Here is a 15307-nt window from a genome sequence, read left to right on the forward strand (position 1 = left end):
TTATTGCATTGAACTGAATTCCCCCTAGCACCCAATGGAGTTTAAAAGGAGTAGAGGAAAAGAGGGAATACTTTTTTAAAGGGGTAGGGGGGGAGAGATGTTTTGAAACAATGACCAGGAAAAACAATAGTTCTTGTGCTATCCTAAAATAAATATGCTATATTTTATCTAGGTTGTCTGCTAGACAATGGACATCTATAGGGAGCAGTTAGGATTGTCAAGAGCATGATTACTGCACATAGAGAGCACCATCAAAACATGCAAAAACACCTGGCTACCCAAATTAACCATGCCTTTTCTACAGAACACCTTGGGTCATTTCCAAACCAAAAATAATGACGAATAGTAAACTCAGAAAAGTACAAGTGCCCTCTTCCATGGCATGACTTTTATTAAAGATTTTCTATGTCCTGTATAGTTTCAGAGGGAAGGAAACAACCATTTATTAAGAACCTACTGTGTTCCAGGCACTGTGCTAAGGACTTTACAAACACTATCTCATTTCATTCTTACAACAACCCTGGCAGATGGCTGCTATCATTATTCCCATTTTACAGTTGGGGAAACTAAGGCAAACAGTGGTTAAGTCACTTGCCCAGGGTCACACAGTTAAGTGTCTGAAGCTTTATTTGAACTGAGTCTTCCTGACTTCAGGCCTGGTGCTTTATTTACTCAACAGCTGCTAAAACAGATAGAAAGTTTAAAAAAAAAACCAACCAGTTTTATCAACCTTTATCTGTCACTCTTGAGAACTGTCACAAATTGTGAACTGCTTTAGTACTCTGAGAGGCTCTTATTGCTAGGGAAGGGAGGAGAGAAATAGCTAATCTCTGATGGCTACTCTCCCATTGTGATGCAAGTCAACCTGTAATAGGCAGAGGTCAGGTAATGAGGCATACCTATACTCCTGATTAAAATTTTAAAGTTTAGTTCAATCTAATCCACAACAATTGATTCTGATGGGGGAGGGGAGTGGAGGAGAGTACTTAAGCCTCAGAACATCATTATCCCCATTTTATAGATGAGGCTGAAGCAGATCAAATGTCCTGCAGCTAGGAGACTCCAAGGCCAGCTCTCCAACAACCGCCTCCATGTTCACATCACCTTTCTGACATAATATAAGTGAGAATGAGAGAAGCAGAGATGGAAACAGACAGGGAAAGGAAAGCTTCCTGGGACAGTTCCATGAAACAGAGCCTTGAAATAGAGACGGAATTTCAATAGGAAGAGTTATGGAGAGAGGAAGGGTATCCCAGGCTTGTGACACCAAGACAATATGAAATGGGAATGTGCCGACAAAGCACCCCAGTGCCTCCAGCAGTGTGGAAAACCAGAAAGACCAGCTGTCAGTGTTAGCTCAGACTGAGCACCTTCCATTAGTTCAGCATTACTGACTCCCTGATCTCTCTGTCCTCAGAACGCCAGACTTCCATGCCTATTTGCCTCCCGGACATCTTCACATTCCTGTTCCAGCAGCACCTCAACTTCAACAATTCCCTCAAAGCCGGTACTCCTACCCTTGACCTCTCATGTCTAGTACTAGCACCACCAGTGAGCAGAGTTACTAACGCCAGAGCTATGGTAATCATGGCTGACCTCTCCTCCCTCTTCTTCCATATCCAGTCAGTTGTTAAACCCTTTGCAAAACAAAACAAAAACAAAAACATTTCCCTTGCATCATCAGCTTATACTTGGACTATTAACAACACTCTCTCCTCTCTACTCCTTTTTCTTTGTCTGATTCATCCTTTATACTGTGGACTGAGTACTCTGCCTTAATGTATCACTCTGATCATATTATTCTCCTGCTCAAAGGGCCTCAGTGCTTCTCCACTGCCTTTTAGAACAAAAGACAAACTCCTTTGCCTACCATTTTAAGGTCTTTGATGATCTGGCTCCAACCTCACTTTGCAGCTTTGTCTGAAACTGCTCTTCTTCATATACTTTATGCTCCAGCCAAATTGTATCACTCAATATTTCCCAAAAAGGGTTCATACTTTCTGATTCCAGATCTTTTGCTTATGCCATTCCCTCTACCTGGGATATCAGTTCAATCTCCCTAAATCTCTGCCTGTTGAAACCCTATATAAAGACTTCTCTGATCTACTTCCTTCTCCCCACTTCAGACCATCAAATACACAAATCCTATGAGAGATTATCACATTGACACCTGGGTGACTTGATTTGTGGATTGTAAGTAGTCTGAGCCTTAGGCTTCTCTTGCTCCAAGACCAAGAAAGAAAGCTCAAATAATAGTTAAGAACAATATGGAATACTGGATTTAGTCTTTTACTAGTTTTGGATGATACTGTATATATCGACTTTCAAAAAATTAATTGGAAACGAAATAATCTAATCCTAAAGAATGAGTAAATCAAAGAACAAATCATAAAAATAATAATTTCATTTAAGAGAATGAAAACAATGAGACAACATACAAAATTTATAGAATGCAGTAAAAGCAGTATTTAGGGGAAATTTTATTGCTCTAAACATTCACATCAATAAAACAGAGAAAGAGCAGGTTAATGAAATGGGCATGCAAACTAAAAAAAAACTAATAAAAGAACAAATTTTAAATCCTAAATTAAATATCAAACTGAAAATCCTGAAAATGAAAGGACAGATCAATAAAACTGAAAGAAAACCACTGAACTAATAAATAAAACTAGGAGCTAGTTTCATGAAAAAAAAGAAAGAGGAAAACCAAATTACCAGTATCAAAAATTAAAAAGGTAAATTCACCACCAATGAAGATGAAATTAAAGCAATTATTAGGGCTATTATGCCCAATTATATGCCAATAAATCTGACAATCTAACTGAAATGGTTGAATATTCACAAAAATATAAATTGTCCAGATTAACAGAAAAGGGAATAGAATACTAAATAACTCCATCTTAGAAAAAATAGATTGAACAAGCAAAAAATGACCTCCCTAAAAAAAATCCCCAGGACAAGATGGATGCCCAAGTGAATTCTATTAAATATTTAAAGAACAATTAATTCCAATAATATACAAACTATTTGGGAAAATAGACAAAGGAGTCCTACCGATCGTTTTACAACATAAATGTGATAGTAACACCTAAACCAGAAAGAGCAAAAACATAGAAAGAACACTATAGACCAATTTCCCTAGTGAATATTGATGCAAAAATTCAAATAAAATACAAAGAGATTAGAGCAATATATCACAAAGGTCAAAGACTATGACTAGGTGAGATTTATACCAGGAATGCAGGGTTGGTTCAAATTAGGAAAACTACCAGCATAACTGACCATATCAATAACAAACCAACAAAAATCATATGATTATCTCAAGAGAGGCAGCAAAAGCATTTGAGAAATTACAACAACACTTCCTATTAAAAACACTAGAAAGCATAGGAACAAATGGAGCTTCCCTTAAAATGATAAGTAGAATCTATTTAAAATTAACAGCAAGGATAATCTATAATGGCGATAAGCTAGAAGCCTTCCCAATTAAAATCAGGGGTTAAACAAGGATGCCCATCATCACCACTATTATTCAATATTGCTAGCTATAGCGATAAGGAAATTAAAAGAAATTAAAGGAATTACAATAGGCAATAAGGAAATAAGACTATCACTCTTTGCAGATGATTGATACAATAGTATACTTAGAGAATCCTAGAGAATCAACTAAATAACTAGTTGAAATAATTAACAACTTCAGCAAAGTTGCAAGATATAAAATAAACCCACAGAAACTATCAGCATATCTACATATTACCAACAAATTCCAGCAGGAACAGATAGACTTCAGTCTACCCGACAAGACAAACCCAGGAACCATATTAACCCAATTACATAATACTTTTCACACAAATAAAATCAGATCTAAACAATTAGAGAAATATTAATTGTTCATGAGTAGGCTGAGAAAATACAATGAAAATGACAATTCTACCTATGCTAATTTACTTATTCATACAAATCAAACTACCAAAAATTATTTTATAAAGCTAGGAAAAAATAATAATAAAAATTCATCTGGAAGAACAAGAGGTCAAGAGTATCAAGGGAATCAAAGGGAAAAAAATGTGAAGAAAGGTTGCATAGCAGTACCAGATTTCTAACTGTAATACAAAGCAGTAATCACCAAAACAATTTGGCTAATTGATGGAGTAGTGGACCAGTGGAACAGATTAGGTACAAAGTACACAGAAGTAAATGACCATAGTAATTGAGTGTTTGGCAAGCACTAAGATCCAAGCTTTTGACAAAAACTTCAGGGAAAACTGGAATATAACTTGGCAGAAACTAGGTAGATCAACATCTCACACAGTATATATACCAAGATAAGGTCAAAATGGGTATGTGATTTGGACATAAAAGGTAATGCCATGGGCAATTAGGGTAGCATGGAATATTTTACTTGTCAGATTTCTGGATAAGGGGGGAAAAGACATGATCAAACAACAGATAGGGATGTAAAATGTATAATTTTCATTACATTAAAATTTTTAAAAAGTTTTGCACAAACAAAACCCATAAGCCAAGATTAGAAGGAAAACAGAAAACTGCTGGAAAAAATTTACAGCAAGTTTGTTGGATAAAGGTCTCATTCTTCAAAAATATAGAGAAATGAGTCAAATACAAGTCACTGCAAATTAAAACAACTCTCAGGTACCACCTTATACCTATCAAATTGGCTATTACAACAGAAAAGGAAAATGGCAAATGTTAAAGGAGATGTGGAAAAATTGGAACACTAATGCACTACTCGTAGACTGGTGAACTAATTGAACCATTCTGAAGAGCAATTTGGAACTATACCCAAAGGACTATAAAACTGTGCATACCCTTTGATCTAGCAATATCACTATTCGGGCTGTATCCCAAAGAGATCATAAAAAACAGAAAATCACCTATATGTACAAAAAATATTTATGCTAGCTCTTTTTGTGGTAACAAAAGATTGGAAACTGAGGGGATGCCCATCAATTGGGGAATGGATGAACAAGTTGTGGTATATGATTGTGATTCAATGCTACTGTGCTCTAAGAAATGAAGAGCATAACTACACAGGTATAACCTATATTGAATTGCTTGCCTTCTCAATAAGGGTGGGGAAGGAAGGGAGAGAATTTGGAAATCAAAGTTTTAAAAACAAATGTTAAAAATTGTTTTTACATGCAACCGAGACATAAGATAGAAATCTATCTTGTCCTACAAGAAAGTAAGGGGGAAGAAGTTAAGGGAAGGGGTGATAAAAGGGTGGGCAGATCGGAGGAAGGAGTAATCAGAATGCATGTCATCTTGGGGTGGGGAGGAGGGAAGAGATGGGAAGAAAATTTGGAACTCAAAATCTTGTGGGAATGAATGTTGAAAACTAAAAATTAATTAATTAAGAAAAAGAAATGAGGAGCAGGACGGTTTCAGAAAAATATCGAATGACTTACATGAACTGATGCAAATTGAGGTGAGCAGAATGAGGAGAACACTATAGTAACAGTAATATTGTATGATGATCAATTGTGAGTGACTTAGATGTTCTCAACAATAGAATAATCCAAGACAATTCAGAAGGACTTATGATGAAAAATACTATCCAACTCCAGAGGAACAACTGATGGAATCTAAAAAAAGATTGAAGCACACTTTTTTAAACTTTATTTTTCTTGTTTCTTTTTTTTTTTTTTTGGTGTGGTGTCTGTGCCTGTGGTGGGGTGTTTCTTTTGTAACATCATGAATATGGAAATATATTTTGCACGACTACACATGTAATATCTATATCAAATTGCTTACCTTCTCAATGAGGAGTGAAGCAAGAGAAGAAGGAAGGGACAGAATTCGGAACTCAAAATTTAAAAAAAATTAATGTTAAAAATTGTTTGTGCAGGTAATTGAGAAAAAAATAAATTAAAAAAATAAAGGGCATTGGTGCAGAGCTAAGTGCAGTACTGACTAAATTCAACAATCAAACAGTCAGTAAACATTTCTGGACCTCCTACTAGGTTCCAGGCACTGTTCTCAGAGCTGGGGAAACAAAGGAAGGCAAAAGACAGCTCCTGTTCTCAAGGAACTTACAATCTAGTGGGGAGATAACATGCAAATAACTATATTGAAACAAGCTATATACAATATAAATCGGAAATAGTCAATAGAAGACATTAGAATTAAGAGGGATGGTGGAAGGTTTGCTGTAGAAGATGGGATTTTAGCTGTGACTTGAAGTCAGGGAAGAGAGGAAGCAGAGATGAAGATGGAGAGCATTCTAGGCATGGGGTCTAGCCCACTAAAATGGCTACAGTAGGGAGATAAGAGTGGCTTGTTCCAAGAATAGCAAGGAAGCCAGTGAGACAGGATCACAGAGTATGTGAGTGGGATAGGTAAAGTTTAAGAAGACTAGAAGGGTTGGGAGAAGGGCAGGTTATTAAAGGTTATGAATGTGGAAAAAGAGGATTTTATAGTTGATCCTGGAGGTGACAGGGAGCCACTGGAGTTGGGGCATGGAAGGGGGGCAGAATGATATAGTAAGACTTGTACTTTAGGAAGATCACTTTGACAGTTGAGTAGAGAAGAGACTGGAGTGGGAAGAGTCTTGTGACAGACAGACCAAGCAGCAGACTATTGCAATACTCCAGGTATGAGGTGACGAGGGCTTACACCAGGGGAGTAGCTGTATCAGAGAGAAGGAGGCATAGATGAGAGAATTTACAAAGGTAAAATTGACAGGGCTTTGCAAAATATTAGCTAACGGAAATAAAATTGATAGTGAGGAGTTAAAGATGACTCACAAGTTGCAAGTCTGGGTGAATGGGAGGATGGTGGTGCCTTCCACAAAAATAAGGAAGTTTGGAAAGGGGAAAGACAATGAGTTATAATTTGGACATCACACTGACTTTAATATGTCTATGGGACATTCACAGCCAACTGTCCAATAGTCAGTTAGAGATGCGAGAATGGAATTCATCAGAGAGTTTAAGGCTGGATAAGTAGATTTCAGAATTATTATCTTTATAGAAGATAACTGAATCCATGGGAGCTGATGAGAAATCAAGTGAAATAATATAGAGGGAGAAAAGAAGAGGGCTCTGTGGGACACCTACAGTCAGTGTGAATGATGTGGATGGAGAGCCAGCAAAGGAGACTGAGGAACAGTCAGATAAGTAGGAGAAGAAACAGGACAGTAAAACTTTCTTTGTTCAAGAAAAGCACCTTACTACCACATCTCTCCTGTCAGATTGGCTAACATGACAAAACAGAAAAATGATAAATGCTGGAGAGGATGTGGGAAAGTTGGAACACTGTTACATTGTTGGTGGAGTTGTGAACTGATCCAGCCATTCTGGAGAGCAATTTGGAACTATGCCCAAAGGGCTATATAAATGTGCATACCCTTTGACCCAGCAATACCACTTCTGGGGCTGTATCCCAAAGAGATCACACAAGCGGGAAAGGGATCCGTAGGTACAAAAATATTTACAGCAGCTCTTTTTGTGGTAGCAAAGAATTGGAAATCTAGGGGATGTCCATCAATTGGGGAATGGCTAAACAAGTTGTGGTATATGAAGGTAATGGAATACTACTGTGGTATAAGAAATGGGGAAGATATGGACTTCATAATAACCTGGAAAGACCTACATAAGATGATGCTGAGTGAGTGGAGCAGAACCAGGAGAACATTGTACACAACAACAGATATACTGATTCTATGATGACTAACCTTGATAGACTTGGCTCTCCTCAGCAATACAAGGCTTAAAGACGGCTCCAAAGGACTCATGATGGAAAAAGCTAGCTACATCCAGAGAAAGAATTACAGAGTCTGAATGCAGACTGAGGCAAATTATTTGGTCTTGTTTTTCTTTTCTCTTCTTTTTTGGTTTTGTTTCTTCTCTCTCATGATTCATTCAATTGGTCATAATTCTTCTTTACAACTTGACTACTGTGTGAATAAGTTCAATGTGAAGCTATATGTAAAAGATATATTGGATTCCACGTTGTCTTGGGGGGAGGGGGGTGGGGAAGGAGAGGAAGAAAAACTGGAACTCAAAAACATGCGGAACTGGGTGTTGTAAACTAAAAATAAAAAAAATATCTTAATAAAAAAAGAGAAAAAAAAAGTACCCTCCATGCCACTGGGTATAAAGAGATTGGGGGGGGGGTGTTGTGGGGAATGGTCCCATACCTGAAGGTTCAGAAGTTTAGAGCTAGAAGAAAACTTAAAGGGGTCACCTTACTTAACTCCTCCTCTCCTCCTCTCTCTTATCTTGTGAATGAGGAAACTGAGGCCTAGACAGGCTAAGTGACTTATCCCTACATTTAACTTTGACCTTGTGCTCCTTACGATTCAGTCAGCTCCACTGCACAGCTGAAAAACCAGCTGGCTCTGCCCTGACACTCAAACTAGTTTGACTTGAATCCCAAAGTTTTCTCTAATCTCACTTTAGAGTACCCTTAAATTCTCATTTGAAATGCTTTCCACTCACATATTAGATATTACAGCTTATGACAATGGCTCTACCATAGACAATAAGCAAACACAAAATGGTTCAAAGGTGCTTTCAAAGATTTAACTGCCACTCCTCTTGTAATATGGAGTCAGCACAGTGGGCCACAACTCACAGGGTCTTCCGGCACAAAAAGTTTATCCAAGGATACACACACCACCTGGGCAAAGAGACACGTAGGAAAAGAACCTTAGTAACATTGGCTTCCTAGGGCAACACTATTCTTTGCCTTGCAGACAAATTCAAACCAGAGAAACAAGGACAGTGCCCATATTAGGTCTGTATAGGACAGCCCTCAAGGGGAACACAAGCAACTGAGCTCGCAATTCATCTGTCCAGTGGAGATGAGCCGTTGGCCACGTTTAAAGCCATCCCACACTTCCCCGTGGCTCATACCTTTGCTCCTGCCACCTGGGCTGGCCTACTATCCCCAGCCCTTCCCTTCTACAGCGTCACAGCATCTTGGGACAGGAGGCAGCCTCCCTCCAAGGGACCCCAACCCCCTGACCCTGGTCCAGAACATACCGTAAGAGGTGGTCATCCAGCCGCCACTTGAAGGCACCAGAGAGGGGGAACTGCCACAGGGCCACACCTAGAAGGGACTTCTCCGATCAGCATGAGACCCTAGGCGCCCAAGCAAGGCTGCAAGAGTGGCTACACTTTCTCCCCTAGAGAAAAGAGCCTCCTTGACAGGCTACGGGGGCCGAATCGGAGGCCCGAAGGGACGCTGAGAGGGGCTGAGGAAAGGTCCAGAGGCAGGCGCGTGACTGCCGGCCAGCAGGTGGGCAGGCAGCAGGCCGGAAGCAAACTGAAGGTCAAGGGAAGGGGGCGGGGAGGCGCCAGTGCGCACGCGAGGCAGGACGGCTGGGAAGTGAGGCCGAAAGAACGAGGCAGAAGGCCAGAGGGAGGAAAGACGTTCGGGCTGGAGACACAACGGGGCCCAGGTAGCGGTAGCAAGAGCGCAGAGCCGAGGTCCTGGCTGAAGCAGGCTCCAGGGCAGTGGCCAGTGGGGGCCGCGACTCCCTTCACAGAACTCTTCTCACATCTGTTCCTGTGTCCCATGAGTTGCCGTTGCCCGGGTGCGAAAAGGGTTCTTGCTTCACTGAGCACTTCAGAAGGACAGCGAGGTGAAGCTGTGTGCGCATCGGGGGTGGGGGAGGGGGAGAAAGAAGGATTGTTCCTACGGCTCATTTTCTTTCGCCAAGTGTCCCACATCCCTCCCACCCTTCTACCACTACATGCTCTAGAGCTGTTGGTCTTTCAACGGAATTTCATTTGTATTGTATACGTTCTGGGCTCACTCTTCCAGCCTACATACTCACATGGGCAAATTAGATTTGCACAGCCTGGCTGGTAATTTCTCACATCAGGGTTCTAGAGCTAATCCTGAAGGCTTTAGGATGACTAATACTGTTTCTAACAGACCCCTATTCAGTGTGACACTGATGGTAAATAACACCTAAAAAACAGAATTGGCCAAATGGGAAAAGAGGTACAGAATCTGTGCTATATAGCCAAAGCAGAATTTAAGGGAAAATTTATACAGCATCTCTAAATGCATACCTCAGCAAAACAGAGAAAGAGCAGATCACTAAATTAGTCGTGCAACTAAAAGAAAAAAAACCTAAAAAAGAACAAATTTAAAATTACCAATTAAACACCAAAATGGAAAGCTTGAAAGGAGAGATTAATAAAAAGTTTAAAAATTAGACTAAGAAAGAAAAAGAGAAAAAATTAGCAAACCTGATCAAAAAATGGAAACAACTTTGTAATTATGTGTGCTGTACATACCTGAGCTCCCACCTCAGAAAAGAAATAGAACCCTCTATTTTTTCAGAGGGGGGAAGCAAGGCAATTGGAGTGAAGTGACTTGCCCAAGGTCACACAGCTTGTAAGTATCAAGTGTCTGAGGCCGGATTTGAACTCAGGTCCTCCTGACTCCAGGGCAGGTGATCTATTCACTGCACCACCTACCTGCCCTGTGGTAGCTTCTCTTAAATCTTCTTGGAAGTCATGTTTTTTTGCCTTGCAACTTTGCAACATTCACTTTTGTTTGCATTTTGATTCTTTCCACTTACGTTATTGTAGTCACTGTATGTATTGTTTTCTTAGATCTGCTTACTTCATTTTCCATCAGAGTGCTGAACCTGGAGTCAGGAACACCTGAGTTTAAATTCAAGTCTCAGATACTTAGTAGCTATATGACTCAGGGCAAGTCACTTAACCACTGAATGCCTCAGTTTCCTCAAGTGGAAAATGGGGACAATAGCACCTACCTTACAGAGTTGTTGTGGGGATCAATAGAAAAAAAAATTGTAAAAAACTGAAGTGCCTAGCACGTAGTAGGTGCTATTATATAAATGCTTATTTCCTCCCTCCTTCTCTTCTGTTTCATGTACCATAATTTATTTAGCCATTCCCCGACTGGCGGACATTTACTTTCTTTCCAACTCTTCTTTTTCACAGAAAGTGCTGCTAAAGTAGTCTGGTATATATTCAGACCTTTTTTGAGGTATCTATTCTAGTATGGTTGTCACTTGATCTTTAGGATTCATCTATAAATCTGTCTGCAACAAACTTGTAAATAGTCCCTTGCTTTCAAGGACTTGTCACCTCTTATATCCTTCTGACTTTGGCCTATTCCTATAGGATACAATTATCCTTCATAACATCATTGAGAGTGGAATCCATTGCAGGTGTTTTTTGTAGTAATTATAATTTTTATTGAATTATGGCCTGAAAGATGTCTAACAGTTGTTCCTTTCTTTACATTTCTTTATAATTTCCCAGTGCCTAGCATACAGTGTCTTTTTGTAACAGTATTATGTAATGCTAAGAAATATGTACAGTCAGTCCTCATTATTCTTGGATTCTATATTTGCAGATTTACCTACTCACTAAAATTTATTTGTAACCCTGAAATCAATATGCTTGGCATTTTTTGTGGTAATTGATGGACATATGCAGAATGGTCAAAAATTTGAGTTGCCCCAAAACACACCTTCCTAGCTGAGGTCAACAAAAGACTGTGATGTGCCTTATGGAGAAAATACTTGTGTTAGATAAGCTTCATTCAGGCGTGCGTTATAGCACTGATGGTACTATGACTCATGTTAATGAATCAATAATATGATAAGCCCAGAAAAAGGAAGAAGAAATTTGCTGTCTTCACATGAGGCCACTGTGGAAAGTGGAAAGTAAATGTGACCATATGCTTGCAAGAATCTCACTCTGTATTTCCCCTAGCAAGAATGGTTTAGTGTTTGCTAAATCAGTGTTCCTCATGACTTTATAGAACTTAACTACTGTGAATGATGAGAATCAATTGTATATTCTTCATTGTTTCTGTTCAAAAGATGGTGGTTCACATCTAACTTTTCCAAAAGTCTGTTCAACTTTGTTTTCATTTTTGCTCATCTTTTTGAGATTTATTTAGCTCTGAGAAAGGAACATTAAAAAGATTTCTATAATTATCGTTCTGCTGTTTATATCTTTCTGCGATTCATTTAGCTTTTCTTTTATGAATTTAGATGCTATGCCATTTGCCACTGGACAAATCTCAGTCGGCTCCAAGAATATAAATTGTCAAGAAGGGGCTGACCTGCACTGATAGTGTTTCTCCATGGAAGTTCATTCTTCCACTGAAATCAAGTTGGCTCACTATCCCTAATGATCTATTGTTTCAATGTTTAAAGTGACTTTAAGCATAATGTAGTTTCCCTGTTTATCTCTTGACATTGTGAATTTTTATTTTTGTCTTTTCTGATGCCATGATAAATAATTCCTTTTATGGAATCCCCTGATATGCAATGAATGTTTCTCCAGTCTCTCATTTTCATTCCCTGTAAGTCTTTATGTTTTAGATGCTTATTTTTTAAAAAAAAAATATGTTCTTTTGATGCCTTGCATTTTTAGACGTTGGTCATTTGACTCCTCTCCTCTCCCTGTTGAATTCTCTCTTGTGGCAAAGAAAGACACTTAAAGCAAAAACATCTGTTAAAGTAACAACATTTGACAATATATAAAATATTCTGCGTTAGCTGTTTTATTATCTGTTTTCTGGGACTTTCTGTTTTTCTGATTTCTCGGAGTTCAGCTGCCTTGTAATGATCTTTTCACTTGCATTTCTGCTGTCATCGTTGAGATTATTCTCTTTGTTCTGCTTATTTTGCTCTATATTGTTTTACACAATTTTTTCCCACATTTCTCTGAATTCCTCATATTCAGTTTTTACTACATTACATTAAGGCAGTGGGGATTTCATCCCCTTCCCTCAGCCCAGTTGATATAATCACAGTATAACCAAGTGTTAAGTCAATAGGATACTTTCACAGATAATGAGGTGTTAAACTAAGTGTGAAGCCATGTTTATACCATGCTATACATTTATGAAATATTTGCCAAGTATGAAAGTAACTTGACATTGGGTGGTAGAAAATGGCCATGCCCCAGATGGGGCCCTTAAAAAAACTGAGTTTACTATGTCAGGAGTCAGTCCAGGCTAGAGTTACTCCTGGAAGGAGAACTTGTGCCATGAGAGGGAATCATCCTTGTAGGGCAGGAAAGGATTTTTCTCCATCTTTCCCCACACTGACCATGTTGCAGTGAAACAGAGCTGCTCAAACAGTAGAAGACATTAGTATCCAGTGGGGAGCAGAGACATTTTCTCCAGACACGTATGGACACAGAGAGGCAATATTCAGGCAGGGACTTATATAGCAGTAAAGAAGATACCTGGATAGGAACTCAAGAAATTCCTGTCCCTGGCAATCAACAATGGAGCTATGGAGGAAAGTAGAGTCTGGGAACCCAGCTTCGCAGTTGTGCCCTGTGGGGAAACTTGTGATAGCTCTGTGAGAAGGATAAGAACATCCAGGACCTGAAGTACTAGAGAAGCGACTTGCTTTGGTCACATGTGTTTCCTACATGTGTACCATGTGACTTTCATGTTCTAAGTTTGTGCCTACTTATCACATGGATGCTATGTGTATTTGTGGGCAAGTACACTCCAGTTTTTTTGGGGGGGGAGCTTTTATTACTATTCTACATTAGTAAATACCTTGGCCAAGAGCTAATTGTGCCTACCAGTTGTGGTTTTTAAGCTAACTCAGTAGGAACCCAGATCCTCAGGGAATCCTAGACCCGAGGGACCCAACCTTAAGTTGAAGAAGTAGTTCAGATGAGGTGCTATACCTACATAATCATTTTTTTCATTCATCTATTAATCATTCAGTAAACACCCATTTTATTTTATTTTCAGATATTTCCTACCACAAAGAGTGTTGCTATGAATATTTCAATATATATTCAACTTCTGTACCTACATTTGACTTTCTTGGGGTAGATGCCCATGAGTGATTTCTTGGATCAAAGCAAATGAGTCGTTTAATCACACTTTTTTGCATAATTCCAAATTGATAACCAAAATGGTTGAACTCCACATCTTCACTAGGATCACATAAATGTGCCTGTTTTTCCACTGGCCCTCAAACATATAGCATTACTCTTTTTTGTCATCTTGGTCAGTTTGCATGGTGTGAGGTAGAACTTCAGAGTTTTCAAATTTACATTTCCTTTACTTTTAGTGATTTAGAGGACAGGGCCTGCAAAACTCACAAGTGTGGCTGGAACAAGATTCAAAAGTAATTGGGAAGATTGCCCGCTGTCTTGGGGAGGGGGGAGCCGAGGGAAGGGGAGAAAAATTAGAACTCAAAATTTTATAGAAGTGGATTTGAAAACTAAAAACAAATAAATAACAATTTTTAAAAAGTGGTTGGGAAATGTTTAGCAAAGTAAATAAAAATACAATACAGTATAATATTAATTTGTGCTTTTCTAAGTCAATATGTGGCCCACAGGGATCCTTCTCAAATTTATTTGAGTTCAACACCACTGATTTAGAGTGTTTCATGTGTTAGAGAACTGGCCTTGGTACTAGAAAGCCTGGTGTCATGGGCTGGTTCTGATTCAGATTGGTGTCCTGGTAGTTTAGGTCCAAAATTGGAATGAAATAAGATATAGTCCACCTAACAGTTAACAAAGGAAAGGGGCTTCACTGTTAGGTATATCAGAGGACGAATATTCAGAGCAGAAACATACACATCCAGGACATCCATACATCCAGCTCTCCTGGGCTTATTTTGATCATTCTGCGGGTTTCTAGTCAGAAGCCTCAAGTACAAGGTCCAGCCTCTCCTGGTCTGGTATTTTGCCTCTGAGCAACCAAGAAGGTACATCAATGTCCCAAGCTTGAATCTCCTGACCTGATGAAATCTTGACAATAGTTTGGATATCTTTAAAAACAAGTAGCCTAACTTGCACGGAGTTATGAAAGGGTAGGTTGGTTTTAGGACATTTTTCCCACCACACTCCACCTCTTGGTTTTAAGGGACTAATGGTCTTTTAAAGCAGAGGTGTCAAACTCAAATAGAAAAAAGTGCAGGACAAGGCACTAATTGATACATAAAGATCCCTGCAGAGGCATATTGACTTAGTTTTACAAGGTAACATTGTCTATGTTTTACTGTATTTTTATTATGTTAAATATTTCTCAATTTAATCTGGTTCTGGTAGTACTTGTGGAGCTGTGTCTTTGATGTCTTTGAGTAACTTCCACTACTTAAATAACTTTTGGATAACTCTTACTTTGGACATACAAAAAGCTTGACATCCATAGCACTGGAGGAAAATAAAAACAAAACAGAAAGTAGAAAGAAAACAAAGGAACATCCATCTGAAAAAGTGATTAAGAATGGGAGAACCAAGACTTGAAATCTTAAGTTTCTCTTCTATTCCTCCCAGAGCTAAACAATCTGGCCACCTTT

The sequence above is a fragment of the Trichosurus vulpecula genome, chromosome X (genome assembly GCF_011100635.1).
Source record: "Trichosurus vulpecula isolate mTriVul1 chromosome X, mTriVul1.pri, whole genome shotgun sequence".
Taxonomy (NCBI): Eukaryota; Metazoa; Chordata; class Mammalia; order Diprotodontia; family Phalangeridae; genus Trichosurus; species Trichosurus vulpecula.